This window comes from Panthera tigris, chromosome A1 (genome assembly GCF_018350195.1).
Source record: "Panthera tigris isolate Pti1 chromosome A1, P.tigris_Pti1_mat1.1, whole genome shotgun sequence".
NCBI classification, from domain to species: domain Eukaryota; kingdom Metazoa; phylum Chordata; class Mammalia; order Carnivora; family Felidae; genus Panthera; species Panthera tigris.
The window spans coordinates 50,319,360-50,333,436 of record NC_056660.1 but is presented as its reverse complement, the minus strand read 5'-3'; the positions used below and the strand labels follow the sequence as shown (position 1 = coordinate 50,333,436).

General features: G+C 41.1%; 1 long non-coding RNA gene across 1 annotated transcript in view; it reads left to right on the top strand.

Annotated features, from left to right (window-relative positions):
* The window catches only part of LOC122236616, a 133,322-nt gene extending 120,848 nt beyond the window's left edge, over positions 1–12,474 (top strand). Inside the window, exon 9 of the long non-coding RNA XR_006214707.1 lies at positions 12,010–12,474. This is a non-coding gene — a long non-coding RNA (uncharacterized LOC122236616). The remainder of the gene's footprint in view (positions 1–12,009) is intronic.
* The last annotated feature ends 1,603 nt before the right edge of the window (positions 12,475–14,077 follow it).

Sequence of the window (14,077 nt, the reverse complement as noted above, 5' to 3'; positions counted from 1 at the left end):
ATGGGTTTAGAGTCTTTGTGGTGTCTCCAGGTTTCATGCTTGTAGTAATATCTCTGGTACTTTGTGGTTCTTGCAACATTTCACTCACAGAGGCCCCCGTAGGATGTCTTGTAGGGCTGGTTTAGTGGTGATGAATTCCTTCAGTTTTTGTTTGGGAAAATCTTTATCTCTCCTTCTGTTCTGAGTGACAGACTTGCTGGATAAAGGGTTCTCAGCTGCATATTTTTTCTGTTCATCATATTGAAGATTTCCTGCCATTCCTTTCTGGCCTGCCAAGTTTCAGTAGATAGGTCTGCCACTAGTCTTATGGGTCTCCCTTTGTAGGTTAGAGCTTGTTTATCCCTTGCTGCTTTCAGAATTTTCTCTTTATCCTTGTATTTTGCCAGTTTCACTATGATATGTCGTGCAGAAGATCGATTCAAGTTACGTCTGAAGGGAGTTTTCTGTGCCTCTTGGATTTCAATGCCTTTTTCCTTCCCCAGATCAGGGAAGTTCTCAGCTATTTCTTCAAGTACACCTTCAGCACCTTTCCCTCTCTCTTCCTCCTCTGGAATGCCAATTATGCATATATTATTACATTTAATTGTGTCACTTAGTTCTTTAATTCTCCCCTCATACTCCTGGACTTTTTTATCTCTCTTTTTCTCAGCTTCCTCTTTTCCATAATTTTATCTTCTAGTTCACCTATTCTCTCTTCTGCCTCTTCAATCCATGCTGTGGTCACCTCCATTTTATTTTGCACCTCATTTATAGGATTTTTTTAGCTCCTCGTGACTATTTCTTAATCCCTTGATCTCTGTAGCAATAGATTCTCTGCTGTCCTCTATACTTTTTTCAAGCCCAGCGATTAATTTTATGACTCATTCTAAATTCTTGTTCTGTTATATTGCCTAAATCGTTTTTGATCAATTCACTAGCAGTCGCTACTTCCTGGAGTTTCTTTTGAGTAGAATTCTTCCGTTTCATCATTTTGGGTAGTCCCTGGAGTGGCATGGAACTGCAGGGCACTTTCCCTGTGTTGTCTGGAGTAACTTGCGTTGGTGGGCAGGGCTGCAGTCTGACCTGATGTCTGTCCCCAGCCCACTGCTGGGGCCACAGTCAGACTGGTGTGTACCTTATCTTCCCCTTTCCCATGGTCAGGAGTCACTGTGGAGTGGTGTGGCCCCTGTCCGGGCTACTTGCACATGCCAGGCTTGTGGTGGTGCTTTGATGGGATCTGACCAAGGGCGTATTAGCTGGGGTGAATCTGTAAGGTACACAGGGGCAGGAGGGGCAGGCTTAGCTCGCTTTGCTGTAGGTGGTCCACTGTGGGAGGGGCCCTGCAGCAACAGGAGGGAGGCAGGCCCGTCGGAGGGATGGATCCACAGAAGCACAGCCTTGGGTGTTTGCGAGGTGCGAGCAAGTTCGGTGATGGGAACTGGTTTCCTTTGGAATTTCGGCTGGGGGATGGGAGAGGGAGATGGCGCTTGCTAGCACCTTTGTCTTCCTGCCGAGCTGAGCTCTGTCTTCCGGGGCTCAACAACTCTCCCTCCCGGCGTCCTCTCGCCCTTGCCGCTCTCTGAGAGCAGAGCTGTTGACTTTTAACATTCCAGATGTTAAGTCCCGCTGGCTGTCAGAACTCATGGAGTCCAGCCCCTCTGCTTTTGCAAGCCAGACTTCAGAGGCTCTGCCTTGCCTGGCAGGCTGCCCCTCCACCACCCCGGCTCCCTCCTGCCAGTCTGTGTAGCATGCACCGCCTCTCTGCCCTTCCTATCCTCTTCCGTGGGCCTCTTGTCTATGCTTGGCTCCAGAGAGTCCGTTCAGCTAGTCTTCCACGGTTTTCTGGGTTATTTACGCAGATGTGGGTGGAATCTAAGTGATGATAAGCAGGACGCGGTGAGCCGAGCATCCTCCTATGCCACTATCTTCCAGTCTCTCTCTGAGTTTTATAAGTTCTTTATAGATTTTGGATACTAACCCTTTATAAATTTGCAAATATCTTCCCCCATTTTGTAGGTTGCCTTTTTAGTTTTGTCGATTTTTTTCCTTCACTGTGCAGAAGCTTTTTATTCTGATGAAGTCCCAATAGTTTATTTTGGCTTTTGTTTCCCTTGCCTCAGGAGACATATCAGTAGAAAGAAGTTGCTTTGGCTGATGTCAGAGAAATTACTGCCTGTGCTCTCTTCATGGATTTTTATGGTTTCATGTTTCGCATTTAGGTCTTTCATCCATTTTGAGTTTATTTTTCTGTATGGTGAAAAAAAAATGTGATCCAGTTTCATGGTATGATATTTTGAAATGTGAATTCAAGTCACTTGGAGTTAAGGTCACAGTAAGCAGTCTTCACAATAGACCAACCACATCTTAAGATCTGTCAATGATCTTGATATCTGTGGTGGTTGTTCTCCATTTGACGCTTTCATCTTAATCCATTCTCTGTTCGTTTTCTCTGTCCTGCTTGGAAAGAAACACATTTGGCTGATATCAAAGAGGTTACTACCTGTGTTCTCCTCTAGTATTTTTATGGTTACAGGTCTCACATTTAGGTCTTTAATGCATTTGAAATTTATTTTTGTGTTTGGTGTAAGAAAGTGGTTCAGTTTCATTCTTTTGCATGTTGGTGTCCAGTTTTCTCCACATCATTTGTTGAAGAGACTTCTTCTCCACTGGATATTCTTTCCTGCTTTGTTGGAGATTAATCGACCATATAGTTGTGGGTTCATTTCTGGGTTTTCTATTCTGCTTCATTGATGTGTGGGTCTATTTTTGTGCCATTACCATACTGGTTTGATCACTTTGGGGCTTACTTTTACTCCCAGCTGTGGATTCTTTTATTAAAAACATTTAGCCTCTGATCCTTGGTCATAGTTACAGAATCATAAAATTTTAAAAAATTGAGATTATATGAGAGTAACCCTTAATTTCACAGTACAGGAAGATGAGGCCCTGAAAGGTTGAATATTGCCCATATTTATGCAGCTTCTGAAAATTTTTCAGTTGCTTAAATTGCTGAAAGAAAAAAGAAGACTCCCATTACTATGGTTACGTCTACATAATGATATATAATCCAATTAATTTAGTCCTAAGTCCTAACTTCTTGGGCATCCTGTCTGTTTGTAACAGTCTATAAAATGGTTTTAAAATGATTTTTCTCCTCGAGCTTCTTATGATCTGTTTTCTGGTTTCTAATAATGTTCCTAATGTATGGCTGCTTCATATTTTGGTGAAATAAGCCAGTCTGTACAATAAGGGGATCTTTGTTTAAGTCAGAATCTGATTTATTTGACCAAGCTTAGTAGAGTTTACAGAGTTCACATAGGGATCTCAATACCAAAATTAAACACACACACACACAGTAGTAGATACACACACAGTCAGTAGATAAAGATACTAATACCCTCCCCCTCTAGTTATATCATGTGAAGAGATAACTGAATGATACAACTATTTATTTTGTAAGGAATTAAGAATGAACTCCCAAAGTAGAAGACACTCATAGTTTTTCATTGAAAACCCTTGGATTCTATTCCTTGATTTGGTCAGGTTGGTAATTCTTGGCTTTGAGCAGATGTTCTGCCATATACACACATTCTGTCATAATGAAAGAAAATTGCATTGCGTGCTGTCATGTAGGTGATTAGCTAAGTATGTTATACATCCACATAGGGGAGAGCTAGCCACTCATTTCCCAGTGACTCAACTTTGTTTCCATAGTTCACCATCATAAACCCATAACTTCCCTCAAGTCCTTCATTTCTCTGTTGCACTTGCCTAGTTAAACTCTGCTAGTCATCTACTCCAATGATGCTGTCATAGAGGACAATGTACATCCCTTGCATATTTTATTTTTCATTTTCCAAAACAATTTCAAACCCTCTCTCAAACTCTCCTTAAACTCTTACATACTCTACTCCCTCACACTTTGCTGATGACCTTGTCTCATGTTTCACTACTGAAACAGATGTAATCAAACAGAATCTCTCCAAGATCCCCAACTACCAGCCTACTCGCTTCTGAGGCCAACTCTGATTTGTCCTCCGTTACTGTGGATGGAGTGTCCCTGTCAAGGGCCAAACCCCTCGATCTGTTTGCTTTGCATCATATTTTTCTTAACTTTTTAAGGTCTTGGCTCTATCAATTTTCCTCCTCTGTCTCTTATATCTTCTGTATCCCCCTACTGGATAATTTCCATCAATATCTAATCAAATTTCTCCCCTGTCTTAAGTATCCTATCTTTAAAAAGATGAAAAAACTCACTCCTTTGTGGCTATAGCTCTATTTCTCTGCTCCTCATTGGAAGAAAATTTCTTCAAAATAGTCCCTCCCCCCCACTTGATATTTATATTCTCTCATCAACCAGTTCTAATTTGGCTTCTATGCTCTCAACTAAACTGGGTGGCTACTGTCAAAATCATAAACGATCTTTGTGTTGCCAATACAATGGTCATGTCTCTGTTTTTATTCTTGTTGACTTGTCAACAGCATTCAGTACTGGAAGACTCTTGGGCCTCTTCTCTCTATGTATTTTCCTTTGGTAATTTCATGCATCCCATTTGTCATACCAATGACTCCCAAGTCTATATCTTGAGTCCTGATATTTGCCCATAATTCTAGATTCATATATCCAATGCCTACTAGAAATCTCCACATAGAGATCTGAAACTTTGAATTTAACATGGCCAGAACAGAATTTTTAACTCTAGCACATCTGAAGTCCACTGATTTTTTAAAGTCTTTTTCATCTTTGTAGATGGTATTATCCCTTCAGTTGCTCAAGTAAAAACTCTGAGTTACCCCTAAGTTTACACTTTATCTCACTTGCTACATCCACTCTCCAAATGAGTTTTGTTGACCATATTTCAAATAGATTGACTCCATTCATTTATGTTCATTTCCACTTCTACTCTCCTGGTCCAGTCTACTCTAATTTTCACTTGGCCTGCTGCAGCAGCCTCCTCTTGGTTTCCTTGTTTCTACTTTTGTCTCCTGGACTGGTCCACTGTAGTTTTGTTCTCTGATCTCTTCTTCAGCTCTGTGCCCCAGAGAACTGAACTTTCCAGCCTCCCTTGCCCTCTGGCTTCTGAGTAGACTTGCCTAGTAGAAGGAATTAGTGGGAGATTGCTTGCTGTGATGGCTCATATACTACATCTTTTCTGTGGCTCTGGCTGACCCAGATAGTCCCATCTTCTGTAGACCTACCTCTACCAGGAGGCCTCTGCCACGATAATGTGGGTAGAATGACTCCAGCATCTAGACCCTGGTCATGCTACCTCTCTTGGTTCCTTTTGTCCTGGAAGCAGTAGAGGCCATGGTGAATCTCAAGTTGTTTCACCATACCCTGTTTGAACTCCTAGGTCTTCTATTAGCTGTGTCACAAATTCCTAGTACTAAATAGCCTTTGTTTAAAAGACACTAAGTAATTTTTTAAACATTTTTTTATTTAACCCTAATTAATATACTCCTACACAATATAATCACAACATGGCAGCCAGAGATATCATTATATTTATGTTTATATTTTTTAAAGTTTACTTTTTTATTTTGAAAGAGAGAGAGAGATAGCGAGTGAGTGGTGGAGGAGCAGAGAGAGAGGGAGAGAGAAAATCCCAAGGAGGCTCCGTGCTGTCAGCACAGAGCCTGACACAGGACTCAATCTCACAACCCTGAGATCATGACAGGACATGAAATCAAGAGTCAGATGCTTAACTGACTGAGATACCCAGGTGAAATCATTTTAAAAATGTAACCTAGATCGTGTCAGCTCCACCTTTCTTCTCCCTTCCCAAACTCACTTAAATCTTCCCCAAAACTTATGACAATGTGAATAAAATATCAACTGCTTATACTGGCTGACAAAACTTACCATAATCTGGGTCCAGTTTGTGACTCTTGTCTCATTTATATCACCTTACCTTTCGTTCATTACACTCAGCCATGCTGGCCTGTGTTCTATTCTTTGAATGAATCAGGCTTGTTCTGGCTTCAGAGGTTTTGCACAAACTCTATGCTCTACCTAGAGTGCTTTTCTCTCTGACCTCACACTGTGGTTCCTTCTTAACATTCAGATCTGAGCTTTAGTAGCATCTCCTCAGAAAAGCCTTTCAGGATTTGCATGGTAAAGTGATTATTGTTCACTCTCTCACCTCAGTCTATATCAATTCTTCACATAACGTTTCTTAATACATAATCATTTTTCTTCCACTCTCTGTCAATTTTCTGACTCATTCAAGTATTTGTTTGGTTTCCTAGGCAAAACTCTTGCCCATCTCATTCTAGTTCCTAGAACAACGTTTGGCACGTAGAAACCATCAATAAATATTTGAATGAATTTATAAGTGAATGCAAACCAACATTTTGGTTAGACAAGTGTTGAATGGATAAGCACTAGAATGCTTCAGTTAAGTGGTTAAAAATAAGTTAGCGTTTAGAAGGTAAATTGAAAGTTCAGATGCTGTCAAAGTGCTATGTACTATGTCTAGAAGAAGACTGTAGGCTAATATAAAAGAAGATAAAATACTGGGGTCAAGTTCACTACTCTATGTCTGCATGCCGAGCCATGAAAATACTCTCATGCTCTTTGTAGCTGAGCAGAAAGAGGTTAAAAGAGTGACTGCAGGTTTCATCTGTCTGGGATTTCCACTTCTGGTATGGCTTATAAAGTAATTCAGTCCAACTATAACATAGAAGATAGCTATGAAAGGTGGAAAAATAAACTAAAAATATCTTCTTGAAAGCATTAGTGAGTTAACAAGGTGGTAAAGAATTATAGAGCAAAGATATGGATAGAAAAGGAAGTCCAGAAGGGTAAGTCCAGTATTTGGGTCAGTTTTTCCCCAAGGATATCTTCTAAGAAACACAGCAGCACTTTGACAGCTACCTAGGACCAAGGGGACAGATTGGAACCAAGGTAAGTGTGGACCAGAAGAAGAATTACAGGTAGCAGTTACCTTTCAGGAGGAAGAAGGAAGCAGTTACTGAGGGAGAACATGAGAAATATGTTCCGTTTCTTGACTTTGGTAATGGTTATGTAGGTTTTCACTTTGTGATATTTCTTGGGGTGCAGTTTTCTATTAGAGTCTTATATATATATTATGAAAAGTGTTTAAAAGAAGTGATTGCCATAACTTTGGGCCACATACATTCCCTAAATAGTTGGAGATCATTAGGAGGATACCCTTCCCTTTCATGTACTGTAAATTTTTGGTTAAACACTTTGAACCTGCTCATAGGAACTTGGCTTTTACATATAAAATTGAAGTCTGCCTTAGAAAATCAGTAGTGTTTCCATTAAGAGGACAATTTGTGGTGGTATGTAAATATTCTTTATCTGAAGTGTAATAACTTGAGTTTAACCTATATAATGGAGCCAAAATCCATTTGAGGGTATGAACCATGGAAGAAAATACCATTTAAAAAAATGAAGTCAAATGTTCCATAACCTTAGGTGGTGGGGAATGATTTTAAGGAAGCTCCCTCCGCACGCCCCCGGCACAGCTGCACTGCCCATCATGACTGCTGCAGGGGTTGCTCCAGAGGTTAAAGACCTCTGGACTCTGCCCTCAGAGGTGGAACCCGTCGCTTCCTCTTCTGGCTACCTTACCACTCTGCCATCTCTGTTTCTCTGTCTCTGCTTTTCCCTCCTTTCCATTCTCACACTACCTTTATTTACTCTTCTTTTCCTGGGGCTTCTACTCAGTCATGCCTTCTTCTGTGTCACGACTGAGGCTTATCCTCTCTTCCCTGGGTGACCCCTTCAGTTTCTCCTCCTGCCTGCAGTATGTTTTGCAGTCTGAGTCCCCGGAAAGACCTGCTCAGGTCCTGTGCTCACATGCTGGTTCAGAATGGTTGTGTTTGGCTGGCTTCTCCAGCCTCCTACCCAACAGAGGCTGCCAGCTCTCTCCCTCTTGCCTGTTGAGGAAGGCATTTGGGTCAAGGCTCACCTCTGGGCCCCAAGCCCACAATAATTTCTGCTTATGAATGGATATTGTGGCTCTCAGAAAGTATGATGCATTGCCTACGTATGGGGAAAATGTTTGGCAGACTCTCATGTAGAAGGCAGAGAGGGCAGTGTTGTTAAGTGATAGGAAAATTGTAAAAAGGGGCAAAAGAAGCGCAATCTGTGTTTAGACAGGAAATGACCGGACAGAGCATCTGGAGATCAAGAGGTGCCTCAGAAGTCCTAGCTTTCTCAGAAAAAGTCTGTGCAGTTCACTCCAGGGGCTTAAGTGGCTGCAGGGAAATCACTCCCCCTTCTTTGGGAGGGCTCAGAATTTGGGAAAAAAGAGGCTCAGACCTCAGAGTTTTCATTCTAAACAAGTGAGGTCAACACGAACAACTTGCTTTGATGAATACGTTGCGTTTAGCAAATGCAGCAGCTATGCAAAGGGTAGACTACAGAGAAGTTCCCTAATGCACCGGCTGTGCATGTGTCCCTCTTGTGTAATCCAGAGTCACCATTCACAAAGCTACTTTGAGCACTTTGGAACTACCTAAAGTGCTCCTGGTATTTGAATTACATAACTGTCTTTCCATCTTCTGGTGATGGAACCCCTGAAAAAGAATTTAGGGGCCTAGGTGTCTCAGGGCTTTGTGAGGAGAGAGTAATAGCCCCAGTTCAGTATACTAAAAGGAAGTTCTTTTAAGGAAGTTAAAAAAAAAACTACTCTGAACCAAGGAAGAATTTAATGGGCATAAGATTTCAGTTGTGCGAGATGAATATGTTCCAGAGATCTGCTGTGTAGTATACTCTCTACAGTTAACAATGCTGTATGGAAACCAATTTGACAATAAACTTCATATGTTGAAAAAAAAATACAACAAAACTTTTAAAAGTAAAAAAAAAAGCAATGCTGTTTTGTGCCCTTAAACTTCTGTTAAGAAGGTAAATCTCATGTTAAATGTTTTTACCGTGCACACACACAAAAGAAAACAAAGGGACACAGGCAACTTTTGGAGGTGATGGATAGATCTATTACTTTGATTGTAATGATGATTTCACAGGTATTTGCATATGCCCAAACTCATCAAATTTATACATTAAAAATGTATAGTTTTTGTGTATCAGTTACAGTTCAATAAAGAGTTGAAGAAAATCAGTGGGTCTGCATTCTGCCTTGGGAGCAAAAAGGAAAGTGTTCTGAGAAGGGGATGCTAGGGGAACACAGAACACAAGATCTCCACATTCTTTAAAAGAACTATAGAGTAAGTATGGTAGGGAGCTTCTTGGAAAGGTCTTCAACATCACACACACCCTAATCCCTGGAACCTGGGAATGTGATGAGTTATCACTTCTTTGATTGTGTTATGTTACATGGTGTATCAGTTTGTTGAGACTGCTATAACAAATCACCACAAATTAGATGGCTGAATACAGCAGAAAGTCACAGTTCTGGAATCTAGATTGTTAGAGTTTTGGAGTGGTGGTGGGGGTTAGGAGTTGACGGCCAAGAAAGAATTCTTGAAGACATCTTTGGTGCAAAAAGGTAATTTTATTAAAGCACGGGGACAGGATTCATGGGCAGAAAGAGCTGCACTGGGGTTGTGAAGAGTGACTGGTTATATACTATGGAGCTGGTGGAGGTAAAGTCATGAGGAAGTTTCCTAAAGGGATTTCCATATGCTAAAGAAGACTCACAGATTATTGGAGCCCTAGCTATTGTCAAGCTAAGGTTGTTTTCCCCTCTAGTAAGACATTAACATTAGGAGGGTAGGGAGTTTCTGGATCTATATTTCCTTCTGGTCTTTGTTTCCCATATCACTATGGAGGGGAGGGTGATGTTGGGGGCTATAGGTTTCTGGAGATTAGGCTACTGATAAGATTGCTTTTTTTTCTTGTAATTTACTAACATATGTGTAAACTGATGGAGACTCAAATCTTATGGTCTTTATCAGTTCAACCATTTGTTTTCTGTCCTTTCCTTTGTTCTTGGGCAACCAGGTGTGCCTGAGGAATATCACATATCCCATGTGGCTGGGCAGGATATGGTAGCTGTGCTTTGCCCTCAGCTTGCCTTATGCTCCCTCATCATAGATGTCTGAATCAAGGTGTGGGCAGGGCCGTGTTCCCTCTGAGACTCTGGGTAGAATCCTTCTTTGTCCCCTCCTGGCTGCTGCTGGTGGAGGGCAATCCTTGGTGTTCTTGGTTTGTAGCTGCCTCAGTCCCATCTCTGCTTCTGTCTTTACATGACATTCTCCCGAAGTGTCTTCACATCCTCTTCTTTCTGTGCCAGTCTGTATGTCTGAATTTTCCCTTTTTATAAGAACATCAGTTATATTGGATTAGGGTATACCCTATCTATTTTTAACTTGATTACCTCTTTAAAGACACTATTTCCAAATTAGGTCACACTATGGCATACTGTGGGATAGGACTTGATCATATCTTTTTTGGGAGGGACACAACTGAACCCATAACATAAACATAATTGACCTTAGCAAAGGAAGATTAGGTAGGCTTAAATATAATCACATGAACCTTTAAAATTAGAGAACTTTCTTTGCTTGGTGGCAAGAAGAAGTCAGATTGGAAGCACGAGTGGGATTTGATGTACCATTGCTGGCTTGAAGATGGAGAGGGCCATGAATCAAGGAAGGTGGGTTCCTTCTAGAATCTGAGGGTGGACTCTGGTTAGTAGCCAGCAAGGAGAGGGACCTCAGACTGAGAGCTGCAGAGAATGGAGAGTTCTGCTGACAACCAGAATGGTTTTGAAAGTGAGTTCTTCCTGTGAGTGTTCTGGTAAGAGTCAGCTCAGTCAATATCTTGATTTCAGTTCCATGAAAGAGCTAAGCTACAGAACTTCTGACCTACAGAACTGTGAGATAAATGGATGTTATTTTCAGTCACTAAGCTTATGGTAATTTTTATACAATAGTAAAAAAGAAAAAAACCCAGTAAGGTACAGAGTGCTATAAATTCCTCTCTAGGGTTCCTATAAGAGCGTACTAGGATCCAGAACCATTCTTAAATGACATTTAGTTTCCCCTACCTTAAATGACCTGTTGATACAATCAAATTTTGGGGACAGACTACAACTAACAGTGCAAATAGATCGTGGAATCTGCTTGGAGCTAAGGGACAATTCAAGAACTTTCTGTGCTATTAATGGGCACCTGAAACCATGGGTGAGCCCTGCTAAGGGTTGCTTCCTGGAAGTGCCAGAATAAACATTGACAGAGGCTCTCACTGGAAGCAATGGAGACCGTTTTAATTGAAATATTCTGGTCTTTTACATTATTGCTTCTGAAATAGGGGATTGACACAAAATAGGTAAGTATAGCCCAAGACAAGCAGACTGCAGTTCAGAGTAAAATTCAAGAGTCACTAGGGGAGCTCAAGAAGCAACTAGGAATAAGAGAAGAAGCCCTAACATGTGAATGGTGCACACACGATAGGGCTCAGACATAAACATGAAGCTTGGGGGCAAGCAGATCTTTAAGGGTTCACTTGGGACAAAGTGGACAACATCCACAGAGCAGTCAGAGTAAGGGCGGGGCTAAAGCTCCTACAAATGTCATATTAAAGCTAGCTAGGGTTGAGCAAGTAGCGTGGAAATCTTCAATCCTGACTTTTGGGGAGGAGCTTGGACACATGGACTGACCTTATGTGTCTAGAGACCCAGAAATCTTGGATGAAATCTCCTATCAGTGAATTGAACCTGATATTCGTATTCTCCACTTGATCTCAGCCAAAAGGCTGAGAAGCAATTGATATTCATATTCTCAATTTCTTGGGGATTATTTGGCTTTAGGAAAGGAATACATTCATGCTTATTTCCATTGATCCTTTATCTAATTTCAAAATCACTATCTTCCCTGAATGAAGTATTTTTGTCTTTTACATAAGAGGAAGAACCCAGTGTAACTATTTCAATAGAAAGGGAAGGATATATGCTCTGTTGTGAGATAGAATTTGGCTTTTTATTTATTTTCAGTTAAAAATTATGCACGAGTGACTTAAGCAGGCAACACGATGGGAAGGAAACAGCCTTAATAACTGCTTGGTCTCAGCTTCTGTATTCTTCTCTCCCTCAGGTGGTGTCGTTGGTCCCCTCCGAGCAACGAGCCCGGTTCCAGCACCTGAATGTAGCTCTGTGCCACTCCAGCTCAGTGGGCGGGTTCAGGTCTCCAGTCAGCCTGTCCAGCTTCAACCCTTCAAACCTAGTCTGCTTTGCGTTCCTTCTGGGCGTCTTCCCTGGCCAGGCTGCCGTGATCGACTTCTACTCCCCTCCCACTTTACACTTCATGTCCACAGTGATTCAACACTCAGCATAAGTTACCTTGTCTAGATATTTACGGTTTTTAAAAATTATTGTTTTTATTTGGGTATAGTTGACACACAACAGTACCTTAGCTTCAGGTGTACAGCACTAGTGATGTGACAAGTGTCTACATTGTGCTGTGTTCACCACCAGCATAGCTACCCCCTGTTCATTACATCACTGTTACAATATTATTGACTGTATTTATTTTTTAATTTTTTTCATGTTTATTTAGTTTTGAGAGAGAGAGAGAGAGAGAGAGGAGGAAGTGCAGACCGAGAGGGAGACACAGAATCCGAAACAGGCTCCAGGCTCTGAGCTGTCAGCACAGAGCCCTACGCGGGGTTCGAACTCACAGATCACGAGATCATGACCTGAGCCGAAGTCGGCCGCTCAACCGACTGAGCCACCCAGGCACCCCTTATTGACTGTATTTTTTGTGCTTTGCTTTTTATTTACGTATTTTAGATATTTATGCGTTTTGAGTCTAAACTCAATGATATTTTACAGCTATGGGAAGTCTAAGCAAGCATCTATTCTAATCTTCTCTTTTTCAGAATTTGAAAGTGGACTTGAAAAGATTAAGTATTAGGCTAACATCATATCGAGGAAGAGCCAAGATTAGAATTATATGAAATAATTCCTTGTTTTCTGTTATTTTTCTTATACAATGATGCCATAATTACATATATTATATATATGTAATATATGTATATATTACATATTGACTATGAGGCATTTTGACCCCCACATTTACTGATGAATAATGTAAACATACAATATTTTCTTAATGAAACATACAGTATTTTCAGTAATGTAAAATATATTGTCATTTGCTGTAGTCTGGTAATGAGACATATTAATAAGTTTAGTCAGAAATCTAGATTTTATTGGCATACTTCAAATTTCTGGTGTTCCTTGATTAGAAAGGTTATTTCCTGGTACCACTGTTGAGATAAAAAGGTAACACGGTTGACATGCCTATTTATTTAAAGGAACCTGAGCTACCTGTGCAAGGATCGGATATTTTTCTGGTAAGTTATTACTGTCTGTTCTGCATCAAGGAACAGAATTTCAATCAACAGCCCCCTTCTCCCTCTTACCTTTTAAAAATGACTACTATTGTGTGGCAGCTAACTATAGGAAACACATTAAGCACTTGTTCAATATTCTTCGCTGAATTCGGCAACATACATTCAAGCGTTACAGGATTTAGTTGTGCAATTTCTGCTGACTCGTCAGTTGGGTCAGAGAATGAAAGACTGAATAGAAAATTGGAATAAACAGTAACCAAAAAGTAGCAGCTTGGATCAACCCTGGTACCTGATGGGGGATAGAATATGGTTTATCAAGTGTCCTTCAAGGTCCTTGCATGTCTAGTTGTGGAGTTAGCGGTCACAGGCTTGAGGAGCATGAGGGAAACTGTACAGCCATATCAATGATCCAGAAAACTGGTGAGTGGCCATGGGCTGACTACCCCTCCCCCCCCAACAAAACAAGTCAATTGGCAAATTTGGCAGTGAGGCAGGGTACCAGGTTTTTTTTTAGTACAATGCTCAGTCTAAACCAATGCTATTTTTTTGAAATGGCTTAATCAGCTATGTCATTTTAAAGTCAATTTATCAATAGAATTAAACACCCTGCAGTAAGCCATAACAGTTTCCAGGAGGGTGGATGTCCCTTCAGATCTGTGGCCAGTACCCACAGCCAGGATCAGGTCTGTTCCCCAGACCAGCGTATGCAGGCAGCAGCTGTCTTGCTTACTCTTCACCGGGGAGACTGTGGTCAGCTTTTCCCTGGGGTCACACAAGGCTCGGTGTCATGTGCAGCAGCACAATTCT